This window comes from Canis lupus, chromosome 26 (genome assembly GCF_048164855.1).
Source record: "Canis lupus baileyi chromosome 26, mCanLup2.hap1, whole genome shotgun sequence".
Lineage (NCBI taxonomy): Eukaryota > Metazoa > Chordata > Mammalia > Carnivora > Canidae > Canis > Canis lupus.
This window is the reverse complement of record NC_132863.1, coordinates 27,394,093-27,403,222: the sequence shown is the minus strand read 5'-3', so window position 1 is coordinate 27,403,222 and position 9,130 is coordinate 27,394,093. Positions and strand designations below refer to the sequence as shown.

The window sequence follows — 9,130 nt, the reverse complement described above, 5'->3', positions numbered from 1 at the left end:
GTCATGGCCCAGCAGTACCCAACCCTCTACCACCTGCTCCTGGCTCTGGTCTCCTCCTTCCCTCTCTCCTCACCCCTTTCTTCTCTGAGCACGATCAGATTCTCCCTCTGCCTTTTGTAGAGCCATTTAATGGCTGCTTTAGTTGTCTTTGTTTTTTTGACTTCTCAAGGGTCAGGCATGTGGTCTGCTTTGGTCCAACCCATCAAGAGATTTCCCTAAACCCAGACTAACTTCAGAGTTGTGTGGGGCAGCAGTCAGAGAGAGAAGCATGAGAGAACTTCCCACCTGGCTTTGTGTGCTGGGCTTCTTCTTCTGACTTGCTGCTGTGGCTGGGTGAAATGTTGGCATTTCCTGGACATTTTGATTATTTGAGGGAACAGAATATTTGAAACCAGGACTTTCTAGAAGAGTCTCAGAGATCTGTGATGATGAGTGAATCATTGAACTGAGGCCTAAGGAGAGTCTCTACCAAGTGGTAGAGTCAGTTTTCAAGTCCTATCTAGGATGTACCCTGGCCCTGGTGGGCCCTTTCTGAGTGTATTTTGGGTTATTCCCTTCCTCTCCCTGCACCCAGCTTCCTATATGGGAAATGGAAATAACTACCCTATCTCCTTACAAGCCTGCCGTGAGAGATAAATGGCAAAAGAGCTTATGCTCTTGCTCTGCCTAATGCTTGGGAAACAGTAAGGGAAAGTTCCATCAAATAAATCTTTACTAGTTACATTTTATGACTTCCTACGGGTTTCTGATCTGTGTTTCACCAATCATGTGTGTGTATGTGTGTGTGTGTTTCATATGGGAAAGACAGGCTTCTGTGCTAAATCAATAGCAAGAGGATACTTAATTTTTGCATGGAATAGCAGGAAGCACCACAGAGAAATCTGTCATTTCTTTGGTAGAGGACAAAGTATATGTCCATACAAAAACTTGTGCCTGAATGTCCATAGCTGCCTTATTCATAATAGATCCCAAACTGTAAGCTGCCTGGATAGGTATCAGCTGGCGAAAGGAAAAGAAATTGTGTTATACTTGTATGATGGACTACTATCACCAATGAAGGAGAACTACAGATACATGCAATCATACGAATGAATTCCACAAATATGAAAGAAGCCAGACATGGAAGCGTGAATATTGTTATGACTTCTTCCCATAAAACTCTAGAGAAGGAAAAGCAATCTATGAAAAGTAGATCAGGTGGGAAGGTGGGCTGGCCCAGAAACGGGAATGAGCAAAATTTTGCCAACATTGATTGCATTTTTCGTGTAAAGTGGGTAAATTTTATTTAAGAAAAAAAAAAGGGTTGCAAACAAAGCAGCAATAAAGGGAAACGTGCAACAAGTCGTTAAATTTTCTCATACATTTAAGTTGACCAACAGCTCACATAGGCAGTTTAACTATGCTCTTTGTTCATTGGGTTGTAAATTTACTTTCTTGTCATCCCAGATGGAGACATTTTATGGCTCAGCATCTGAATAAACAAAATCCTTTAAGGTCCAAGTACCTTGTGCCCAACAGTTTCCCTTTAGCTGAAGTGAATTCTTTTCTTAAGGGCAGATTTACATCTGACTTCATATTTTTCTCTCTCAAAGGCAAGGAGTGTTTCTGTTCTATTTCTGTGGATCTCTATCCTTAGATCATGGGGAGCTGCTGGAGGGTTTTGGACAGGCCAGTGACATGGTCAGATACACTTGAAAAGAGCAACCTGAAACCACCCTGTGGAGGATGGATCAGAGGCAGGTCAGGGAGAATCAGGAAGGCTAGTTAAGAGGCTGGAATAGGGCAGTTCATGAACCAGTATGCTTAAAATGTATGCATTTTTCTTTTTTTTAGGATTTTATTTATTTATTCATGAGAGACAGAGGCAGAGACATAGGCAGAGGGAGAGCAGGGAGAGCTCCCTGCAGGGAGCCCCATGTGGGAGCCCCATGTGGGACTTGATCCCAAGACTGCAGGACCATGCCCTGAACCAAAGGTAGACGCTTAACCGCTGAGCCAGCCAGGCGTCCCATACTTTAGTTTTATTTTTTTATTTTTATTTTTTATTTATTTATGATAGTCACACAGAGAAAGAGAGAGGCAGAGACATAGGCAGAGGGAGGAGCAGGCTCCATGCACCGGGAGCCCGACTTGGGATTCGATCCCGGGTCTCCAGGATCGCGCCCTGGGCCAAAGGCAGGCACTAAACTGCTGCGCCACCCAGGGATCCCATACTTTAGTTTTAAAATATGAGAACAAAAGACTATCACAGTAGTCCACATGATGTCCAGAGGCCTGAGAAAGGGGTTCCAGGCCAGGCTGGGAACAGTGGACAGTGTAGGGACTTGAGTGGGATTCTGGGTGTAGAACTGACAGGGTTTGAGGAGCGGCTGGGAAATCCAGGAGGCCTTGAGGGGAGGAATGGGGAGCGGGCAGGACAGGAAGGAAATCAGGTCCTTGAGCACTGAAGATGAGCCCTTTGGAGTGGTGGGGGGCAGCCCTGGCTGAGTAAATAAAGTTACCCTGCAGCTCTGGGATTCTGCTAGGATGAGGAGCCAAGAAAAGGCTTTAAAAAAATTTTTTTTAAAAAATTTATTCATTCATGAGAGACACAGAGAGAGAGGCAGAGACACAGGCAGAAGCAGGCTCCCTGGGGCAGCCCCAGTGGCTCAGCGGTTTAGCGTTTAGCCCGCCTTTGGCCAGGGGTGTGATCCTGGAGACCCAGGATTGAGGCCCACGTCGCGCTCCCTGCGTGGAGCCTGCTTCTCCCTCTGCCTGTGTCTCTGCCTCTCTCTCTCTCTCTCTGTCTCTAATAAATAAAAATCTTAAAAAAAAAAAAGAAAGAAAAAAGCAGGCTCCCTGTAGGGAGCCCGATGTGGGACTCGATCCTGGGTCTCCAGGATCACGCCCTGGGCTGAAGGCAGGTGCTAAACCTCTGTGCCACCCAGGCATCTCCAAGAAAAGGCTTTGACCCCATCCTCAAGTGTTATGGCTCCTGGGGGAAGCAGACAGCCTTCTTGGACCAATTGAGGAAGGCATGGAGGGGCCTTGGGGGAGGAAGTAGCCATCCCTTCATGATGGCTCCTTCATACAACCTTCTTACCAGTTTTTCTCTTCTCCCAGGCCCATCTGAGGAGGCCATTAGTAACCAAGTGACAAGGGTCTGACCCATCTGGGTGTGAATTGTGGTTCCAAAGTTCCCTAGCAGTGTGACCCTGGGCAGGTTGCTTAATCATTTGAGCCTCAATTTCTTCACTTGTAAAATGAAGATAATGTGCTCTTCGTCCTCTTTCCCCCTCCTAAAAATGTATTTTGTGTTTTCTCCTGCTGCAGTGTAATGTGCCCATGTTGTGCATGGAAGGAGATGTTGCAGAGTATGACTCTTGGGCCCCTCATGGCGAAGAATCCCTTTATTTAAGCTCCTCAGGGCTCAGTGGGCCTGGGGCTGCTGGTCCCTTGAACGGCTTAGTAAGAGAGGAACTTGGCAGGTTTACAGGCAGCTGGCATCACAGAATGCCGCTTGGGCTGGGAATTGACCTCTGTCCCCAATTTTCTGGGTGACCTTGGGCGACCCCTAGTGGGATGTGTGACGACACGCAGCATCTTAGCAAGGATGGGTTTTGCAGCTTTGTACCGGATTTTGCTGATATATTTACTTTTGCCATGGGTACCAGTAGCATTTCCTCCAGTACATCTTTCCATTGTGGCTTGCTTTTATTCACTTGGATGCAGTGCTCGAATTCTCTTTTACACCATTGTATGTATGGAATGGGGTTTTGTTTAGCAGCAAATCCAATATATTTTGTCACTTATAGTGTATCACTATTCGTTGATGTCATTTTTTTCTTAGCTTTGGGACTTCTTTTCATTCCAGAGCTTGTGAACTCCTTCTAGAATCCTCTGGACTGTGTTTATGTAACCAAAGTGTTTTTCTCTATAGAACCAATTTCAGGGCACATTAAATATATATATTTTAAATTTCATTTTATTTATTTATTTTTTTAAAGATTTATTTATTTATTTATGATAGACATAGAGAGAGAGGCAGAGACACAGGAGGAGGGAGAAGCAGGCTCCATGCTGGGAGCCTGATGTGGGACTTGATCCCAGGACTCCGATGTGGGACTTGATCCCAGGACTCCAGGATCACGCCCTGGGTCAAAGGCAGGTGCCAAACCGCTGAGCCACCCATGGATCCCCTTAAATTTTATTTTATGTAATAACTTTAAAAAATAGCACTTTCTCTGTACTGGGCACTGTCCTATGTACTTTATAAACTTCTTTAATCCTCATAACAACTCTTTGAGGTGTGAGTTATCTCCCTTTTTTTAAGGTTTTATTTATTTATTTGAAATAGAAAGTGAGGGATCTCTGGGTGGCTCAGTGGTTTAGCGCCTGCCTTCAGGCCAGGGTGTGATCCTGGAGTCTCTGGATCGAGTCCCATGTCAGGCTCCCCGCATGGAGCCTGCTTCACCCTCTGCCTGCCTGACTGCCTCTCTCTCTCTCTCTAGCTCTCATGAATAAATAATTAGAAAAAAAAAAAAAAAGAAATAGAAAGTGAGAGAGAGCACAAGCAGGGGGTACAGGGAGAGGGAGAAGCAGACTTTCTGCTGAGCAGGGAGCATGATGTGGGGGGCTGGATCTCAGGACCCTGAGATCATGACCTGAGCCGAAGGCAGACACTCAACTGATTGAGTCACCCAGGTACCCTATCTCCATTTTTAAAAAATATTTTATTTATTTATTTGAGAAGAGAGCATGCAAGCACAAGCAGGGGGAGGGGCAGAGGGAGAGGAAAAAGCAGACTCCCCACTGAGCAGGGAGCCGGAGCTAGGGCTGGATCCTAGGACCCTGGGATCATGACTTGAGCAGAAGGCAGATGCTTGACTGACTGAGCCACCCAGGTACCTCAGTGAGTTATCTCCATTTTATGGCTGAGAAACTGAGCCTCAGAGAGGTTCAATAACATGCTTAAGTTCATATAGCTAATAAATGGCAGAACCAGACTGCAATCTAATTTTGTTCTCCTAACTATTCCATTGTGTTACCTCTGGCCTCAAATTATTTTCCCAGATAATGTAAAGTTTGGATGCCTCATCTGTACTTGTGTATCTTACAAGCCAAGAAGCAGGTTACATTCAGCTACTAGTACCATATCTTAACCTTAGGCCTGAGCCCCAGTTCCTCTTCAAGGTGACCTTGGGCCCCCAGAATATTGTTTGTAGAAGTGGGAGGGGCATGAAAAGAATTACACGAATTAATTAATTAATTAACTTACTTTTAAAAGATTTATTTATTTTAGAGAGACTATGTGTATATGCAAGCCAGGAGAGGGGCAGAGGGAGATGGAGGAGAAGAGACGCAGACTCCCCGCTGAGGGCAGAGCCTGTTGAGGGGATGGTCTCACCACCTTGAGATCACGACCTGAGCTGAAATGAAGAGTCGGCCACTCAACCAACTGAGCCACCCAGGCACCCCATATGAATTATTTTAATGTTTGATTTATATACATTTCTTTCCTCAGATTTATTTCAATGCATAAAGAAGGTCCTGGGGGCCCCTGGGTGGCTCAGTTGATTGAGTGGCCGACTCTTGATTTTGGCTCAGGTCATGGTGGCAGGGTCATGAGATTGAGCCCCATCAGGCTCTGCACTGGGTGTGGAGTTGGCTTGGGTTTCTCTCCCTCCCTCTACTGCCCACCCCCCTTGCTCTTTCTCTCTCTCTAAAAAATAAAAAAAAAAATTAGGAAGGACCTTCTTTATTAAAAATCATATGCCTAGGGATCCCTGGGTGGCTCAGCGGTTTAGCACCGCCTTCAGCCCAGGGCATGAATCTGGAGTCCCGGGATCAAGTCCCATATCAGGCTCCATGGAGCCTGCTTCTCCCTCTGCCTATGTCTCTGCCTCTCTCTCTCTGTCTCTCATGAATAAATAAAATCTTTAAAAAAGTCATATGCTTATATATATTTATATATATGTATTTATTTTTTAAAGGGATACCCAGTTTATATATATTTAGTAATAAAGATTATCCCTCCTCCCCCACAACCCACACTACAGGTTTTGATACACAGTGGGCCTTCTGAAAGTGTTCTGAGGATGAAGACAGATCAAGCTCCAGGGAAAGTCTATCTTACCCCTTCTGAGAAGTTAATTTCTAGCCAGGGGAGAGATGCTGGTGATTTCTACAAGTTTATAGAGTTAGGTCTAATAGGTGATTATGTAAAGTAACTGCCAACTTCACAATGACCGATGAAGCTGGTTCTACTGTTTGCCTTTTTTGGCAGATGTGGCGGAAATGGAGACCAGTAGTCTGCCCAAGTGACTCGGCGGATGTGTGTGGCTGTGAGGCAGGGGTGGGATGGGTGGAAAGTTCTTCCGAGTGATGTCCTTTTTGGTTGCCACTGCAGTCATTGCTCTGGCTACTGCTGCCCACCACGAGTGCCAGCTCTGCAGAAAGGACTGTTGAGCCTAGGTGCCCAAGAACCAGCCAGAGGCTCTTGAGGGCTCCAGGGACCTGGGCTGCTGGTGCCTAGAGGTGGGATCCTAACATCTTAGAACTGAGAGGACCTTGCAGGTTCAAGAGGCTGCTGGCATCCAGAAGGCAGACGAGGCTGGGCATTCTAGCCTCACCTTAATTTGGGCTAAATTGGCTAGGTGACCTTGTGCTTGCCACTGCCCATCGGGGGCCTGATGTGGAACTTGATCCCAGATCCCGGAATCACGCCCTGGGCTGAAGGCAGATGCTCAACCACTGAGCCACCGAGGCATCCCTAGTCTTTCCATTTAATGTATGAGGACCTTGAGGTCCAGGGAGGGACTGGGATTTTCCCATATAATTTTACAGCCCGAGGAATTCTTAAAAAGATCTCTTTTTTGGTCAATGGCATGGTAAGTACAGAGGCCCTGGAATCAGATTGCCTGGCATATAGTAATTGCTCATTAAATGTGGGCCATTGTTTTATTGAGCAATATCCTTTATAGTGATCAAGTGTGGATCTTTCTCTTACTGGTTGTATGACCTTGCCCTGAGCAGGTCATTTAACCTTTTCCTGCCTCAGTTTCCTTAGGTCTGAATTAGGTTAATAACAACCTCTCTTTATGGGGGAGGATAAAACGTGATTATCTATGTATAATACACTTGGCACGTAGCCCATAGTAAGTGCCCAGTAAACCCAAAAGTCTGTCCCTGCTGGTTCCCACAGCCCTTTAGAGTCCTGTCCAAATTCCCCAAGGCCCTAGAGGGCTCTCAAGGCATCACTTTGTCACTGCCTACTTCTCATCTCCCACCAGTCTTGGCCTCACCACTCCATTTCATGCCAACTTCATGTCCACAGGGTGCTTTTTGTTTGTTTTTTAACCCTTGTTATTTCTGATTTCAGCTTAGATGTCACCTCAACAGGAAGGTTGGCCCTGACCCCTCAGGCCTGGTCTCCCACCCTTCCTGACTCATGTGTTTCAGTTTGCCACATCACACTTGACCAAGTTTGTAATGACTGGTTTTGTCCTTCCTTGCTCCATGGCGAACTGCCTTCTTCACTGTGGGACTCCCCAAATCCCCTGTAACAGGCTTGGAATAGATGATTCATGGTACTGGGCACCCAGTCTCCTGTCCTATCTCCTCACCTACATCCACATTGCTCTCCCGTGGGCCAATGTGATCAAGCTCTGTCCCACTTCAGACCCCTCCAAAGACTCCTTGGTGCTCTGGAGTCGGCCACAAGGAGGGAAAACCAGACGGTCTGTCACCTGACGTTGAAGGTGCTTCAGATCTGGCTCTAATCTTCCTCCCTGCTTCATCACACACACCAGTACTGAGGCTCTGAACAAAGTCCCAGCGCCTGTTTGGCTTTCTTTTCTCATCACTTGAGGTGACCAGGGGTGCTTCTGAACATCAGGTAAACCTCAGCCATTTATCGTCCACCCTCTGACTGTAAGCCAGCCTGTCCTGGTGGATATTGAGCTGTCAGGCAAGGAGCTGTTCATCTTAGAGCCTCTTTCCTGTAAGTATCACTCTGTTTCTCTTTTCCCAACCTTGTGGCCCCCACCTCCTCCTTTTCCTCCTTTGTCCCCATCAGGACCCATACCATTTTGACACACTGCCATCATCTGTGTGTTTCTGGCCTCTGCTTCCGTGCCCCTCACCCACTACACTAGATCAACTCTAAAATGTTTTCTCTGGGGATCCCCGGGTGGCGCAGCAGTTTAGCGCCTGCCTTTGGCTCAGGGCGCGATCCTGGAGACCCAGGATCGAATCCCACGTCGGGCTCCCGGTGCATGGAGCCTGCTTCTCCCTCTGCCTATGTCTCTGCCTCTCTCTCTCTCTGTGTGTAACTATCATAAATAATTAAAAATTTTAAAAAATGAAAAAAAAATAAAATGTTTTCTCTGGCTCTTTGAATAATGTAGGAACAGTCCCTTGAACAATCCTATGCTGGTTTTAAAATCCTTTGCACATTCTAATATAATATAATTCTAATAAGGGATGCCTGGCTCGCTCTGTCAGTGGAGCACGTGACTCTTGATCTCAGGGTTATGAGTTCAAACCCACATTGGATGTAGAATTACTTAAAAAAAACAACATTGTAAGAAAATATTGCATTTTAGAGCTCTCATTCTGTCCCCCCACCACACACATGATTTGTTTTTAATATCTATCCATGTTGGTGCCTGAACATTCGATTCATTGTGTCAGAGAGCTGCCTGGTATTCCACAGCATACATCCACCACATTTCACTTCATTCTCCTCGTGACAGACACGTTGGTTCCCCCCAATGCCCTGCTGTCATCAAGACCACTTCAGGGAACATCTTGTCCTGCTCCTTCTGGGTCTCAGCACAAACCTCTTAGTGGAGTGGCCAAGCCTTAAGGGGTTTACTTGTTCCTAGGTATCGTTGGGCAGCCTCCTGCATGAGTGCCCCAATCTGCCCTGCACCACCCAGTATAGACAGAGTCCCTTGTTTCTCCATCTTTGCCGGTATTTGGTATCCTCTTTCTCACTGATGTTTGGCAGTCTGATGAGTATAGTGTCTTATTTCTGATTTCTTTCTGAACACCGATGAGATCGTTCTGTTGTACTTGTTAAAATTTCCCTTTTGTGTATCTCCTATTTATATGCTTTGCCTGTTTGCCTCCAACTTTTTCTTGTAAT

At 46.2% G+C, this 9,130-nt stretch overlaps 1 long non-coding RNA gene across 2 annotated transcripts in view; it reads left to right on the top strand.

Annotated features, from left to right (window-relative positions):
• The window catches only part of LOC140618416 (uncharacterized), a 94,550-nt gene that overhangs the window by 12,300 nt on the left and 73,120 nt on the right, over positions 1-9,130 (top strand). The gene's annotated exons all lie outside the window — the stretch shown is intronic.